Raw genomic sequence first — 18,015 nt, 5'->3', positions numbered from 1 at the left:
TGTGAAGTCACATGGCTCACTGCTTCAAGTTCTTTTTTTTCAGTCTTCAAATATATTTTATTGGAAGGCCATGCATTGCCTTCATTTATTGTATTTGAAATCACTGTACAGTTATTTTTGTGAAAACACTGCCTGCATTTTCTAGTACAAAAAAACCTAAAAATTGTTTCAGGAATGTAGAGAAATATCCAACTTAAATAGTAAAAACAGTGTACCATAATCACTGCTGCACTGCAGTCATTTCTGCCTTTCCATGTTTCTTAAATAACTATCTTATCTGATAACACACAATATAAAGAGCAATCATGAAAAACAGACATTTACATATACTTCTAAAGTCTTATTGAGAATACCCTGTTGGCATTGTATAGCCAATCATAGGCACACCAGCTGCGGTAGCAGGATTTGCATATGCCTGTTGGTTCATACCATTGTGCATGTTTGCAACATTACTTCCATATTGCTGAGTGCTATCATTACCATTCTGGTAAGTTCCTGTTGGAGTACCGGTCCTAAAACTGGCCTGTATATCAGCAGATACAAAATTACTTCCAAAGTTCCCATTGGTGTAATTTGCAGCACTTTAAACACCATTCTGAGTTTTAGGCCCCAAATCTCTCTTACACAGACTAGAGTAACCTCTTTCACAATTTTCCCTTTTGCCCACAGAGTATCTGTCACGATGATGATCATCCTTCATGCCTCCTCTACCCCTTGAACGACCTGAACCTCTGTCTTTCACTGCTTCAAGTTCTGATGAAAATTTCGAAGCCTGACTAGAAACAATGGAGGAAAAATCAAGCAGCTGTAATTTAACCACATTCAAAATTGTAAGCCATTTTATATTTATAGTGACAAGAAACTCAGGGTTAATGAATGGGTAAACATCACCAGGGATAATTCTTCCTTTTTTACTTACTACACATGTGTTTGTTCTGAGGGCCAAGGAAGGTCTTCCTGGACTTTTGACATCAACATAGCTTGTTACACTATCTTTCCCCCATAGTGTTGGTCATTAAGACTGATGTCTTTGTATCAATGTTACTTTTGACATTACTTAGTATTAATATCATAATGGGGCAATAATCTGAGTGATGGAAAGATAGTAATGTTTAGTTAAATGATATCAAGCTTAGTTTGTAGGGAAGATTATAAAGATAAATGAGAAATGGGAGAAACTCCCACATGCAGAAAGAAGCTTCCAGTAGTCACATAAGTTACTCCAAGAAAACTACACACAGAGCAATAATTCTCCAACACTTTAGAAGCTCACAGCATGATGTTCTCAGGTATCTTTTCCAGTTCCTACAACTGTCAGTTCATATCCAAATGCACAGCTGATTGCAAAATACCACACCTAAGAGCACATAACTTGTACCAAAGGATTCCTGTTTATTCCCCAATGTATACTGCTAGACCACCCCTTAGGGGGAAAAGTATAATTTTAAAAGAAGGTACACACACATTTGTGCATATATTTGGAATGAAAATAAAATAAGATCTAGGGCAAATATGGGAAGAACCTGAATGCAGAGATGAATATAGAAAAAAAAGACTATAGAAGAGACTGAGAGGAGCCCAACAAAAGAAAAGCAAAAGCATATGGCAGGTAGTGGGAGCTATCATGGGATTCAAGAAAGAAGTGACATACTCCCAATTTAAACTGCTGTTTAGTTTTTGTTAGCTATCTCTCAGCCTCCTGAGTGCTGATAAGGTGGACAGTAAAAGTAAGGTAGGGTTTGATCAGAAATATGGTGGAGATATCTGCAAGAATATATTATAGAGACTCAGCTGTATATTAAAGCTATACTTTGACCGGCCAAGGGTCTGTCAAATGGGAAGCCATTTATCATGGAATATTTGGTGTTATACAACCTTAATATTTCAGCTGTCTTCTGCTGTGAAATTCTTGCATGCCCAAATACTTCCAGACCATTTTGGCAAACAGCTAACCTTCTCAGACACTGTCCCACTAGGTACCAACACCCCCTACAGAGCCTAGCAGACAAGAGGCATAACTTTGTATCTTGTGCAAACAAAGCTCAGACCATCCTCTTCCTTCCAGCCTAGGGGCCTGGCAGAGAGATTGACTGAGGACAATAGCGCTTTTTGCATAGCCAGGTGCAGTGAGGACTGCAATGGAATTCCAAAGGCAGACACAGAACCACTTAGCCAGAGAGAGGAGTCCTCTCCTAGACAGAGATTCTGTAGAGGGTAAAGCAGATCTGTTATAGAGTTTATCAGGGCCAGGGGTAAGGAGCCAGGAAGGATAGATGGAGGATGAAGGAATAGAGGATGAAGATCAGGTCAAAAGCATAGGCACTTACTAAAACTATGAGGACAGGAAAACTAGGCAGACAGAGGAGCTGAATGTGAGGACAGGGCTGAAGCTGTGTAGATAGAGTTTTGCCATAGAAGAATAAAGTTAACGGACAAAAAAGCATAGTGTATATAGATTCCTTTCCCTCAGATACTATATGCTATAGGTAACATCTTTCACAGGACTCTGGGAGGAATTTTCTCAGGGCAGGAACTTGGGAAAATCCCATTATCTTTAGAGATAGACAGTGACAAAGGATGGAACTGAGAGCTCAAGCAAGCATGAAAATAAAGCTTGAAAGAGTAAGACAAAATAGGGGATGGACTTAAAGGGAGAATTTAAGAGTAGAAAATCAAGAAAGGAGTGGTCAACTAAGTAGATTATCACCCAACAGTCAAGTAAAAGAAAGGGGCTGAAATAAGTTCAGTAGATCAGTGAGTGGCATGGAGCCTATCTCCAAAAAACACAGCTCAAGGGATGAGACTTACTGGAGAACTGAGAGAAATGCAAGGAAACGAAATGTGAATTACATTTAATTTTTAGTGCCCAGAATGAGAGGAGATTAGAGAGATAGGATCTTGACTAGACAATTGCCTAAGATCAAAAACAGATTATATATATGTATGTATGTATTTGTAAGATTGTTTTGTTTATAGATTGTTGTTAGGGATTATGCTGGTTTAGTACATTACTAGTTATAGATTCTCCAAAAATAACCATGAATTCACTGGCCCTGAGTAGTTAGCTAGGTTTCTAGTACCAGATGTGCTATCCCTCTTATTGAGAGGGTCTTAAGTCCAATCTTAGACTGCAGCCTTAAGGTCATCATGCCATGCTGCTTATTAGTGTGGTTCACAGGCCTCATAGCTGGGTAGGACTACTGGTTTGGAAGTAGTCCCCCGTCCTTTGGAAGCTTCCATGGTGTATTCTGGTATTATGACAGCTAATCCTTAGGGAATGGGAATTTAAGTCAGTTTCATCTCAGTGTCTCTGAGCCCTGTTTCTGGAGCACATGGTGTCTTAAGTAGTAGAGATTTACCTTTTACCTCTGGGTAGTAACCAAAGGTGACAAGAATAGGCTGTACATTTTAGAAATCTCTTAGGTAGCTCTAGCCAACAGTGCAGAATGAGACTTATCATGTATGGTATTTGGGGTTTTATCATTAGCCCCAATGAGAAAAGTTCATTAAAACTAATATATGTGTATTTGCTTCCTTGTGGCTTTTTTAGTCGTCTGTATTGTTATTTTACCTACTACTTACTTACCTACATCATTCTCCTGTATTTACTACCCTCGTCCTCCCTAAGGATCCCTCATTTTTCCATTTCCCCTCACATCACTTTTATCCTGCTATTACCCTTTATATTCTTCCCACAATCTTCTGCATTTACCTCATTCCCCCTCTCTAAGAAAGCCCTCTACCCCTCATTTCTCTGACTAGATTACTTGAACCCTGCTATTCTCTTCTCTATTGCTTCCCAACACCCATTCCCTGGCCATGGTTTTGTTTTCCGTTCCTGATTTCTGTCGTTAGTACAGGCTATGGGTTCAAAGTTGAAGATTTGAAAATAGGAGCCTCCAATAAGACAACATGAAATGTTTGTCTTTCTGGGTCTAGGTCACCTTATTCAATGTGATCTTTTCTAATGACATCCACTTACATACAAAGTTCATGATTTGATGTTTCATTACAACTAAATGGTATTCTATAGAGTATATGTAAGACATTTTCATTATCCATTGGTAGTTGTAGAACATTTAGATTCTTTCTATTTCCTACCTATTGTGAATACAACAATGAACATGGCTAAACAAATATTTGTGGAGCATAATGTCAAGTCCTTTGGGCATATGCCAAGAAGTGGTATAGCTAGGTCATAAGGTAGATTTACTTTTGGCTTCTTCAGAATTCTTCACACTGATTTCCATAATGGCTGAACCAGTTTGCAGTCCAACCAACAGTGAGTAAAAATTCCTTTCTCTCTGCATTCCATCTAACATTTGTTGTTGGTTGTTCCATTGGTCTTTGCCACTCTAACTGGGTTTAGATAAAATCTCAAACTTACTTTGATTTGCGTTTTCCTAATTGCTAGTGATGATAAACATTTTGGAACTATTTCTTAGCCATTCTTTTTTTTTTCTTTTGAGAATTCTCTACTCATGTTCCAGACCCAGTTTTAATGGGTCATTTGGGGTTTTTCTTTGGTTGGTTGGTTTTGGTTTTAGTTTTGTTGTTTAGTTTTGTTTTAGACTCTGTTTCTTTGGGTTCTTTGTTTATTTTGGACCTTAAATGTCTGTCAAACATATAGCTAGTGAACTTCCTTGTCACCGGATTGATTGATTCTCTTGCTATGCAGAAGGCTTTTATATTTGTGAAGTCCCAGTTGTCAATTGTTGACCTTAATTCCTAAGAAAATGGAGTTCTATTCTGGACATCCTTTCCTACACTTATATCATGTACTGCTTCTGTTTTCTTCTAGCAGTTAAAGTGTCTCAGGTTTTAGGTTTAGGTCTTAGATCCCTTTGGAGTTAGCATTTGTTCAAAGTGATAGATATGGGCCTAATTTCTGTCCTCTGCATGTGGATATCCACTTTTACCAGAATCATTAAATAAAGGTACTTTCTTTTCCCTAGAATATGTTTTTTGCATCTTTGTCAAATATTAAGTGTTAAAAACAGATACTTTCAAGAAAGAAAAGGACTTCAAATGTCTAAATTGTAAGAGAAAAGAGATAATGAAAATGAATAAAATGAAGACCCAAAAAAGAATAAACATGACAATTAGCTCAAGATATTTTAGTAGAAATAAGAAGATTATTTGTCGATTATTGAGATGTTTCTTCTACTACAGTAGAATGGAGAGTAAATTTATAGGATGTATGGTTGAAAGCTAAAGGTGTTTCATCCAACTTTACCAGAGCTAAACTAAAGAATGAGTAAACATCAACAGAAAGTAAGGGAAACAACTAGTAAGATTTGATGATTTGAGAAGACTGGTGGTATAGTCATTTTACAAAAGAAATGAATAACTATGGAGGAACCTAGATGAGGATTTACAGGCTGACAGGCTGGGCTTATAATTGCTGGTGATCTAGAAATTGTGACATGTCCTCAACCTGTACTACTATTTGGTTTTTGTTTGCTAGCTCTCAGCCTCCTCAGTGCTGATAAAGTGGATAGTAAAAGGAATTCTAAGTAGTATTTTATCAGAAATATAGAAGAGAAAGACAGTAACTAAAGAGGGAATTAAGACCTCCAGCATGGAAGTTAAGTTTGAAAAAGCAAGAGGAGATATGGATGGTGTTGACAGGAGAATATAAGATTAGAAAACAAAGAAGTAATTTGATCACATTGGGAATTAATACATTTTTTAAAAATTTTGACTCTGACTATAAGATTCCTGGAAGAATGGATACTGAGGATTTTGTTAGATACTCTATGGCTCTTGGGGAAAGCATTTTCAATTCCAAGTGGTGTTACTTCATTTAAACTATTATATGTACATAGACATATACTTACATGTATTATATATGCATTTAAGTAAACAAAATGTTTTCCTACAGGATTTTATTTTTTAAATTAAAGTAGAATCCCCCCTTTTTCTTCCCCACACTCCAATTCCTCTCATGTACCTCTCCTTGCTCTCTCAAATTCATGGCCTCTATTCCTTTAATTGTTGAGATATATATTCTGATCAATCTGTAAAATGCTACTTGTACATATATGATTTCAGATAAACATTCCTCCTCTTTCCTCAATTTAAGCCCTGTGCTCTTCTATAGAGCTCATTTCCCTTGTACTAGCTCCAGGGAATCCATCATTCTCTGCCAGAATTTACACACATACATGTATGCATGTACACACACACACACACACACACACACACACACACTCACAAAGACCCACATACATACACATGAATAAAAATAAAATAAATATGGTACCATGAAAGATAGTCCTTAGGGAAGAGCCATTGGGTCATTTAGAACAGCTCCAGCTCCGGGATATCTAGGACCACCAGTTCCTGCAGTGCATATTGTCTTCAGCAACAGAGACTTACCTTCTTCTACCCGTGGAAGGACAAAGAAAGGAAATATCAATAGCCTGCAATATTTTGAGAGTCTCTTGGACAACCCTGACTAACTTAGAAGAAGGCTTTTCATGCCTGGTCTTAGGATTTTATTAGAAGATCTTTTGGTTCTTACAGAGAGTGTTGTCAGCCCAGATGGAAACATTTCATTTAAATTATATATCTATATTTATACATAGATTTACATGTATTATAGGCTATTTTTAGGTACATAGTTAATAGTTTGTTTCCTAATGACTTTTTTCCCAGACATCATTACTGTAATTTTACCATCCTCTCTCCTGTATTCCTCTACCTCCCTACTCTCTCATCACAGCTCCCCATTTTTTCCCTCAGATCATTTTCCCCTGCTGTTCACCTTCTTCATTGCTATCTCAGCACCCCCAACCACCTTGGCAATGCTTACTTTTTACTTACTTAGTTTCTACAGTTACTCCAGAATATGTACTCACATCTGATGATTTGGAGCTAGGAGTCTCCCATGAGAAAGAACACATGATGTTTGTCTTTCTAAGTCTAAATTATCTCATTCAGTATCATCTTTTCTAATTTTATTCATTTACCTGAAAGAAGTTCCTCAATTTACTTTTTAACAGTTGAATGTTATTCCATATACACACACACACACACACACACACACACACACACACACACACACCACATTTTCATTATCCATTCATTGGCTTAAGAACATTTTGGATGTTTCCATTTGCTAGCTGTTATGAATAAGGTAGTAATGAATATCTGTAGAGTAGGATGTAAAGTCCTTTGGGCACATGCCAAGGAGTTGTATATCTAGGTGATTTAATTTTATCTTTCTAGAATTCTCTACACTGATTTCCATAGTGGCTGCACCATTTTGCAATCCCAACAGTGGATGAGGGTTCACTTTTCCTCATATCCTCATTAGCATATGCTATCAATTATCATGGTAAAATCCCTAAATTTATAATAATAAAAGGAATAAAAATACTATCTATCTAAGGGAATCAACCAACAGTTATAGCCACTTATGATGCTTCTAACTACAGCAATGACCAGCATAGCATATTACCATAATGGTGCAGTGGTGGCATGAATGCTTTAGCAGGAACCAATAGCTCTCCAATCAGACCTAGGATCTGCTCAACAAAAGAAACCATGCCTAGTCCTGAAACTTAGCCAAATACCAAGTGAAATCACAGTAGAGAACAGTGTATAACCACACTTCACTAAATCAACATAATCCCTAACCACATTCTAAATGTCTGCCCTTATACCCACAGATAAGTTTAGTCTTGACTCATAAGGAAAAACAAAAACAAACAAACAAACAAAAAACCTTTTTGCAACACACAGAGACCATTACAAGAAACCAGAACAATCAAAATGTAGAATTGTGGATCCAATCCTTATGGATACCTCTACAAAGGCTGAAGAATATTGAGGAAGAGCAAACAGAAAGATGGTAAGAGGCAGAGGATCAGGGATTGTGTTTCCTAAGCTATACCAATAAAGTCTCACAAACATGACTGCCTAAACATGAGCTGAACAAAGACAACAACAGACATGCTCAAGTTGACAAGGGAAAGCTTAGGAAGCCTCAACCTTACACAAGAATTACAGGCAACTAAAGAAAGCTGAACGTTGTTAAAATAGTCTTCCCCAATTAGTTATCCAATACCAAATGGTCAGTCCTGAAAATGTAATACAAGTAACATTATACAGATTGAACATGTTCTAGTTATGAATATATTTATATAAATATATGCATGTAACAACAACTATGGTAAAAAGAAGAGCATGTGAAAGAGAGCAAAGGAGGGATTTATGGAGTGTTGGTTGGACAGAGGAAAGCAAAGAGGGAAATAATGTAATTGTATTAAAATCTCAAAAAGTAAAAGAAATATTTTTTAAAAAATTAAATGAATTGGGTCCCCAGCTAAGGCTGGGGCAGCCAGGAAGATGACATCCAAGCACCCATCCTGGCTCCTGAAGGCTGGGGCAACAGGGGCAACTATTATGAACAAATATGTGATGAAGACATGGGAAAGATAGAGTACGTGGCAGAGAGATGGGAGAGAATGGAAATGATTTGTGCCTGTGGAGAGAGGTGGAACTGGAGACTCAATGGTGGTGAAGAACAGGCCAGTGTAAGGAGCTTATGCTTCCATCTGAGGCCATGTTAATGACTGAGGGCCATGCTGCCACCAGGAGCCATACTGATCTGAGTGGCCTGCGCTGCTGCCTGAGGCCATAGTGACATCTAGTCCCATGCTGCTGTGGAAGGCCATGTCTGTAGCAAGGTTTTTTGTTGGACTATCTTCGGACCACCAGCCCACAAATAATGACCTGGAGATTTATTATTAATAACGAAAGCTTGGCTTTAGCTTAAGTTTTTCCTCAACGAATGCTTATAACTTCATTAACCTATATTTTTAAATCTACATTCTGCCGCGTGGATCAGTTACCTCTTCTTAGAAGGGCACATCCAACTTTCTCAACAAATATCCCACAACATGCATCTGGGTCCATAGCCCTACCACAGCCAGGGTCTGTATTTGTGTCAGTGGCATGCATTGCCACTGAGGGCCATTTGAATTGTCCATGGTCTGGGCTGTTGATTTCTGGGCCTGACCTGCCACTGAAGGCCATGTCTGGGTTGATTCTACCACAGCCAGGGTCTGTGTTGATATTTGAGGCCTATGTTACCAGGAAAGGCCATGCAGAAATCTCTAGTCTGAGCTACCACCTGAAGCCAGGTTGAGGTCCAAGCACTATGCTTGACTGGCCCCACTGATCACCAACCACTGCATTCTGCACTCAGGGGATCTGGCCCAGAGTGAAATGGGTATAGGAGAGCTAGCCCCACCCCTTGCTGAAGGGAAGGGGAGACCCAGCCAGGACCTGAACTGACCAACTCAGCTACCACTCAGGTCCAGATCCAGGGACTTGAGTCGGCCCACCCTAAATATCTTCCATCTTTGAGCTACTGGAGAAGGTGAAGGGTCATTCCTGTGGAACCATAGCCATAGGATCTCCATGACTCTGGGCAACAGCAGGATATTTGATAAGAGTCTTGGTGAAGGTCCAGTGTTGATGGTACAGCAGAAGCCAGAGACCTTGAATCAGACCAACAACACATTGCAATGAACATTTGCAAGTAAAGCTGTTGGAGGAACAGGGTATACTGTGTGCCACAACAGAGCTTCTAGAGAAGCAGGTAATTTCCCAAAGGGATGGTTTTTTCTTTTCTTTATTTAAATTTAAATTTTTACTTCTTATTTTCTTTTGTGGAAGAGGTTACAAGGGTGGAGGGCAGATACAGAAGAACTGGAAAATGAGTGGGATTGGGATCTATAATATGAAATTTCTAAAGAATCAATAAAAAATACATTTTAAAATAATACATATATAATAAAATGAATCTAAAAATATGTAATGAATTAATATAAATGCAGAAATCTAATACAGAAAACTTTGTTTTGTATAATCATCATTGCAGCTCAGTTTGGGGCATGAATATGCCTTATGCCTGAGAAACAAATGTTTTCTATTATTAGAAGATGGTGGGTGGTTCTTATGGCAGCATAAATGGACATATCCTGAATGGTTAAATTGTCTTTACTATGAATATATAATGCTTGATGGTTAAGATATTTGAGTTCAATATATGGAACACACTTATGTATATATCAATAGAAGAAATTTTGATATGTACACACATACATATAAGGCAATTCTACTCAGCTATAATGAAGAACAAAAATATGTGGTAAGTAAAAAAATGTATGCCATAGAGAGCATAATATTAAACTAATTAAGACAAGCTCAAAAAATCACATTCTAGGTCTTTATATAAATACACGAAATTATATTCACAAATATGACACTAAAGTAGAACTAAAACTGTCTAGGCAACAAAGGGGCATAATAGAAGAAGAAAGGGAGAAAAGATAAAGGGTAGATGGTATGGGACAGGTAATCAAAGTGCTTTATGTCCATAAACAAAATTATCCTTATGGAACCCAGTATTATGTACAATGACTATATTATGCCAATAGCATATCAAAAATCTGACATAGAGCTTAATATCACTAAACATTAGCCTTTTTTTTCTAGGAGTGTCATAAGTATACCTCAGATGGCTTCTTAAGCAAGTTCAATAGCACAGTGCATGCCACATAGCATATTCTTCAGAAATGATTGTTAGTAATAGAAAGGGTATGAATTGAAGAAGTTAGCTTGATGTAGAAAGTGATAAAGCAGATATTGGGAAAAAAACACATAGAAGCAGAGAGACAAAGAAAGGAGTGATAGGTTTTCTCTGGGTAGTTAGTTTGGGCTTTACATCAAGCTTCCCTAATAAGAATTGCTTTTTGTGTAAGAAGCATACCAATATAACCTTCTTCTGCATCTTGATTTTTGTTCCCAGAAGATATGAAATGGCTACAGTGTTCTGATTCATTTCACAGAACAAGAAGCACACACTATGGAATGTGATTACATTGCAAATATGCTGGAAAATGATTTCATGAATCTGAAATTTTCAATCACTCTTCAGAATGACAGGCAGAGGGGAAGATGCCGAAACAAGTTCCCTTGAGAACATTTAAAATCAATATGAAGTCTTTTTTCCTCTATATGCATACTTTCCTTGAGATTTAATGAGGTAAAACATAATCAAGAAAATTATTTATGGCCGTGTATATGTTTTTATACATAGTAAGGGGACAAGTCAGTAAACCAAAACAGCCATTACCATCCATATGAGCATGGGAAACCACTTATTTCCTTTTTCCTGGCTTCCTTCCTTAATATTCCTTCCTTTTGTTAACTGGTCTTCTCTCTTCCTCCATCTGTTTAAATATTGGTATTCTATGCCCATATTCTTAGTGGTATTCATCAGCCTTATTCTCTTCTAACCCTAATAACATCCCTTCTAAGTTCCCATGTTTGCTATGGTTTTTGTTTCCCTGTAAATAGATACCTTCTTCTTCTGCCATCTTGTCTCTACCTGCTTCCATCTGTTTTACAGAAACCTCTACATAGATGTACTACCATATGTATCATAGCCTGTTCCTATTCATTGCATCAGAACCATTATTCTTTTATTTTGGCCACTATAATTCCTTTGGATCTTAAAAACAATGTATTACGATATAAGGGAGGCATTGTTCTTTGAGACTGAGATGACTCCAAGCCTCCTTGTGTATATTCAAACAACCTATTGTTTTGCCTTCAGCAATCCAAGCCATTTGACTTAAATTATACATATTTAAGATTATTTCACTTTATCTCTTCCATGCTAGATTTTTTTAAACCCAGAAAGGCTAGTGTAGTACCTGTTTTTATCACTTCCCATTCTCTACCATATGGTAGGCATTCAATAAACATTGTTAAATAAATGACTGTGTTGGTAGAATCAGAGCATATAATGTTCCCCAACTTTCTGTATTCTTAAAAATAACAAATAGTCTTGAAAATCACCTCATTATTTCTATCAGAATCTAGGGAGCTCATTAGGTATCACCACCTCCCTCACTCCTGACCTCTACACATGCATTATCTCCTAGCACTATTACCTTGAGAATGCATAGCACATTTCTCCATCCCTGGTATTACTTCATTGTTTAGGTTCTCATCATTTTTTTTCTGAATTCATTATGCTCTTCTAATCCTTTGCTATCACTGCAGGATATTTTCTCAAAGTGCAAAACTAACCACTTTACTCTGGTGCTTAAAATCGTTCAGCAGACTCCCTATTGCTTTGAAGATGCAATTCATGTGTTTAAACCTATCTACAAAGCTCTCCACAAGCTAGCAATCTCCTCTCAGCATTCCTTGCCCTATCCCCTTTGTCCATCTCCACCCTCTCTTAACATCCAGAACTAACAGTATCCCAAATCATGGTCTTGCCTTTGCACATAATCTTTTTGTCTATAAATTTTTTTAAACCTACCTAGCTCTTCACTCATCAAAACAAAATGAAAAAGACCCTCCTCTGAGAAATCTTATAAAACCCTCCCAGACAAAAAGCCTTGTACTCTATAGTTAGAATTCTAAAAGGTCTTGATTGTAGCCCCAAATATCTTCAACAACTATTTCTTACTGTCTTGGTTCTTTTTGTTCATTGACCTGTCCTATAGGGAAGGTCCAAGTCTTATTCACCATAGGTTTCCTTGATTTCCAGCCCCATATCTACAAGTCATTTCTGCAATAAAAATGTATGTCCAAAATACATAATGTATGTCCAAAATACATAAAGAGCTCTCAATAAAAATTAAACACATACTCAATATAAAATAACCAAAAGATATTTTAAATGTCATTGTAAAAGAAGATATAAAGATAAGACCTCTGATGACTCTGTATTATTAATCTTAAAGGACATGCAAATTAAAATCATGAAGAAATAGTGTATGCATTTATTAAGAGGTTTAAAATAATAAAGTGAGCCATTCAAGTATTGACAAGGAGGCAAATGGAAAACAGATGGCAATTTGTCAAAAAGTTAAGCTAATTGCCCCCATATGATATGGCCATTCTACTCCTACAATTTTTTCCAAAGAAAGAAAAGCATATGTCTATACAAAGATTATCATAGAACCTTTTTTCATGATGACCTAAAAGTTGAATCAACCCCATTGCTTATCAGCAGGTTGTGCAGCAAAGAATGAGCACACAACAAAATTTCAAAATGATGATATTGTGGGGAAAACAGCCAAAAATGAACTCATATTATATGATTCTATGCATACATACTACCATAAAGATGCCAATCAACCTACAGTGATAGAAAGTAGAGCAGCTTATCTGTGGGTATGGTGGCTGGGATGGAAAGAATAAGAAAAGGAATCACAAAATGGCACAAAAATTTTGAGGGGTGATATTTTTATTATTTTTATAGCAATAATGGCTTCAAAGTATATACTTGCATGGTACTCCTTTAATATTTATTCATTTTACCTCAATATGTTTTAAAGCATCCTTGATTATCTTAATCATGATGTCAAAAATTAGTCTGCTAAATTATTATAGTATAATGATTTTTAACACATTTATTTTAATTCATTTAACAAGCTCAGTGAAGCTTGCACTCACTTGTCAATTGACATCTACTTAGCTGTCTGGCTCAACAAAGGAACATTAGACCAATTCCTCTGCCCTTTGTCACATTCTGCCCATTCTGTTCTTTTGATTGTTCTTATTCTCTTTCCTAGAATGTCTTTTGTGTAAGTGGTACCTAACAGGACACTTCAAACATATGCATGGAGTCATGGAGAGCATATTGTCATGAATGGAATGGTTCTGATTTCCCAGTTGACTAAAATGCATTAACTCTCTCAGTTCCAAGGATGCTTTTAATCTCATGTATACTAGCATTGCATCTTTAAATACAGAATAATGACTGTATAAACTACATTATATGTTATTAACATTACATCTGTATTTGAGACTGCATAAATTCCCTAAGCATATAAAATGTTACCATTATAAGGAAGAAATAGAAATCTTGAAAAATGAGACAATGAGTAGGAAGAGAAGCAAAAGTGGCATATGGGTGAAAGCAAGCCTTTAGAAATGAGGCTCATTTACAGTTACTGAAATGGAGTAAAATGATAGAACATTGAAAAGAAGAGCTCATTTCCTTAAAACAAGACTCCGTTGTGTTTCTAGACCAATGAAAAAGGAGCAAAGCACAGCAAGCACACACAACATTGAGACTAATAGCACTTCTACTAGGAAATAATCAGCCTTTGCTTTGTGCCTGGAGGAGAATGTGGCGTGATTCACCGCCTCTTGCCATTCCTGGACAGCTCTTTTCCAGAGGGAACAATGTGGTGTTAAGGCTTTATGCTTAAGTGGTAGCTTCCTCCTCAACTCCTGGTGGCAATATTTTTCATTTCTATATTTCTTCAACCATATTATGACTTCATTTTTATAACTGAAAGCAAGCCACAGATAAGACATGACCTGTGTCTACAGAATTTGTGGAAAAACCCCACTGTATCATTAAATACATTAGCTAATGATTCTCTGCTATCCAAAAGTGGTCCTGAGATTGGAAGTATCAGAAGTTCCTAAGATTAGGCTGGATGGCTGTAATCTCAGCAGTCTGGGGGCTGAGGAAGAAGGATTAAAAGTTCTGCCTCAGCCTGAGTTATGTAGTGAGTTCCAGGATAGCCAGGGCTGCATAGCAAGACCTTTTCTCACAACATGCAAAATAAGCATGCATTATGAGGCTCCATTCCAAAGTTTCTGAATCAGAATTTGAATTCCAACAAGATACCCAAATGGTTTATGTGTGTGCATATTCAAACCAAGAAGTGCATGCCTAATACTCACATATCCCATATAAGATGACAATTAGCATTCTCATTACTCACTTGAGAAAATGGGAACAGGGAGGTAAAATTTCTTGATATGGATCAATAACTAAAAATTGAGATTTCAAAGTTGTTTCCATAATGTTAAATGTCATTCTCTCCCGCTTCCCCCATTCTTTTCTCCATATACATCAATTTAGCAGTTCAGGGCAGTACTATACATTCCTAACTTCATCTATTTCCTATTTCTGATACCCAAACTCTTACTCTCACATGTATAGAACTGAAGTTAAACATTACCTGTCTCATGAAACATATGGAGACCTGCAGGCAGGGTTTTTCTGTGTCCTGGCAGTCACTCCCAAGTAACCACAACAGACTTATTAATTATAAATGTTTGACTGATAGCTCAGGATGGTTACTAGCTAATGTTTACATTTTTAATTAATTCATAGTTCTTATCTACCCTCTGCCATGTAGCTGTAATTTCTTTCAACACTACACATTCATCTTGCTTCTCTATGTAGCTTAGGCTGATGCAGAACTTGTAATCCTCCTGCCTCAGTCCCCAGACCACTGAGATTATAGCCATCCAGCCTAATCTTAGGCACTTCTGATACCTCCAATCTCAGGACCACTTTTGGAAAGCAGAGAATCATTAGCTAATGTATTTAATGATACAATAGGCTTTTTTCCCCCAAATTCTGTAAACACAGGTCATTTCTTACCTGTGGCTTGCTTTCATTTATAAAAATGAAGTCTCCCACAGACGCCTGAAACTTTGCCTTACTTCTTTCAAGCATTCTTTGTCCCCAAAATTCTGTCTAGCTATCGGCCAATCAGCTTTTTATTAACAATGAGAGCAACACATTTTTACAGTGTACAGAAGGATTGTTCCACAGCAAAGACCGACTCAATAAAACCCTTAAGCCTTAATATTCAGGAATTGACCAGAGTGTTTCCTTTACTCACTAGTGAAAAGATCAAGAAGTTTGAGGCAAAGAATGTATTGAAGAAGTGAAGAAAGATGAAAGTAAAGTACCCTTGGCATGAATCACCCCTTCCATAGACCCTGCCTGTCCTTGAAGTTTGTGGCACTACAGTTTGAGCCTAATTCAAAGACCTCTACCATGAGCCTCTGGATACTTTGAATCAGGCATATGTCCTTTCTCTACAGTGTTTCTAGGAAAATGAGCACAGAATGTCCCTCAGAGATTTAGCCCTGTGATCCAGAGCAATGGAGAAGAAATGTGAAACAGCTGTGCTCTCCATGGCTCAAGGCTAGAGCATCACCAAAAAAAAAAAAAAAAAAAAAAAAAAAAAAAAAAAAAAAAAAAACCATTTCAAAGATGCTTCCAGTAGTGACTATTTTAGAGTCTGTACCATGTACTTAACAAATATACCAGTAATTGTGTTGAAAGCATTATTTATGAGATGCACCTTGTTAGGGATGGAGAAAGGCTTCTTTTTAAAAACTAGTAGCATATTTTCTTGGTACAAAGTGATAGGTTTCATCATGAAATTTTCATACAGTTACAACAAGTACTTTGACTATATTCATTCCTCCAATGCTCTCCTGCTTACCCCTAACTAGCCTCTTACCTATCCCTTTCCTCCTCTTACTACAACAGAAAATGTGACACGGGTCTTTCTGAGTCTGGCTTATCTCACCTCCTATGATTCTCTTCATTTCTATTCATTTTCCTCCACATGCTATAATTTCAAATCTGGCTTCTCTATCAGGCATGTAGGAGGCACAAATCAACTCCCTTCCTACCCTAACACACTGCTCTGACATTCTTACATTAACTTCATGTTCTAGCATCAGTGCTCAGTTCAAATCACCTCTGCAGAAGATAGCTTATTTCCTGGCAGTGGTGATATCTTGTTTCTGTAGTCCTAACTTTGTACTTTTCAAATCATAGTTCACTCTTGTTCCCTTTTTTAAAATTCACATTCTTTATCATCTAACTTGAATTTAAATCTGTTTATGCCTGTGTCCTACCTCCCCATTCAAACACTTGAACCCTTCAGAACCCTTTAGGCCATAGACTAGAGCATCCTAGCAGTTCAGTAGTATTTTAATTGTTCTATAAACTAGGCGAGACATAAAGCTCGCCTAATGGCAGCCTCTGACGGTGAAGTAGTCTACTTGTTTATATGTAACTTGCAATAGCTGACAGCCCCTTTTTTGAAGCCAGTGGCCTTGGGCCTTTTGTGTTAATTTTTGAGTTGCATTTGCTTTTGTTTTGTGCTGCTTTAATGTTGCCTCATTCTCTTCCAAGATATGAACACAATTTGTATTTCCTTTATATTTGGTTTATTTGGATTCTTGGAAAATAAAGAAAGATAATAAAAGTTTTGCCAACATTTTATTTTTTATATACTTGCACATGCTTATTCTCTAATATTTGAGAATTTACTGTATGTTAAATGTTGTGGTAAGCATCTTATACATAATTTGACCTTTACAGAAATAATCTAATGATATACTTGCCATTGGTATCCTTATTTTGCACAGGAGGACCTTGGAATATAAATAATTAGCTTGTATATGATTATACTCACAATGTGGGCTATGTCTTACTCATAAACACTGTATTAGTCAGGATTCTCTAGAGGAACACAAACAATATAATGAATACATATTATAAAGGGGATTTATTAGATTAGCTTAAACAGGAGGGGCTGGGTACTCCAGTAATGGCTGTCTGAATGCTGGAGAGGCCGAGAACTAGGTAACTTCTTACTCCGGAGGATAGATGCTTCAGCAGTACTTAAAGACTAGAGAATTCCTGAAGAGCCGTTGGTCTTTAGTCCAGGTTGGAAGGCTAAAAGAACTGGAGGGGGTGACAGTGAAGGGTGGTGGCAGCAGCAGTGGCAACAGCAGCAACAGACACTGATCCACTCATCAGCAAGAAGCAAGAGCAGATGGGCAAGCAGCACTGATTTTCCCCAGACCTCTTAATATATGGGCATCTACGAGAAGGTGCTGCCCACTCAGGAGGTTGGAGGGGTCCTCTTTCAACTGTCCTGGAATCTCTATACTTTTCTCACAGTACCCACCTTTCTGTCTTCTGTGACAGATACTCAGCAAACATAGATGAGTCCTTATTAGCCTCGGCTAAGCTATGAAAATTACAATATCTTAGTGACTGTTGGCATCAGTATTATTTTTATAAATCATTCATTAGAGAAAGACTGCAACTGCTACTAATATCTTCAAAACTCAATATAAAATATTTTTGAATATTTCAAATGTTGGATTATTCATAACCACTTGACCTTCTCCAAT

The sequence above is a fragment of the Onychomys torridus genome, chromosome X (assembly GCF_903995425.1).
Source record: "Onychomys torridus chromosome X, mOncTor1.1, whole genome shotgun sequence".
NCBI classification, from domain to species: Eukaryota; Metazoa; Chordata; class Mammalia; order Rodentia; family Cricetidae; genus Onychomys; species Onychomys torridus.
The sequence above is the reverse complement of the archived record's forward strand: the minus strand, read 5'-3'. Positions refer to the sequence as shown.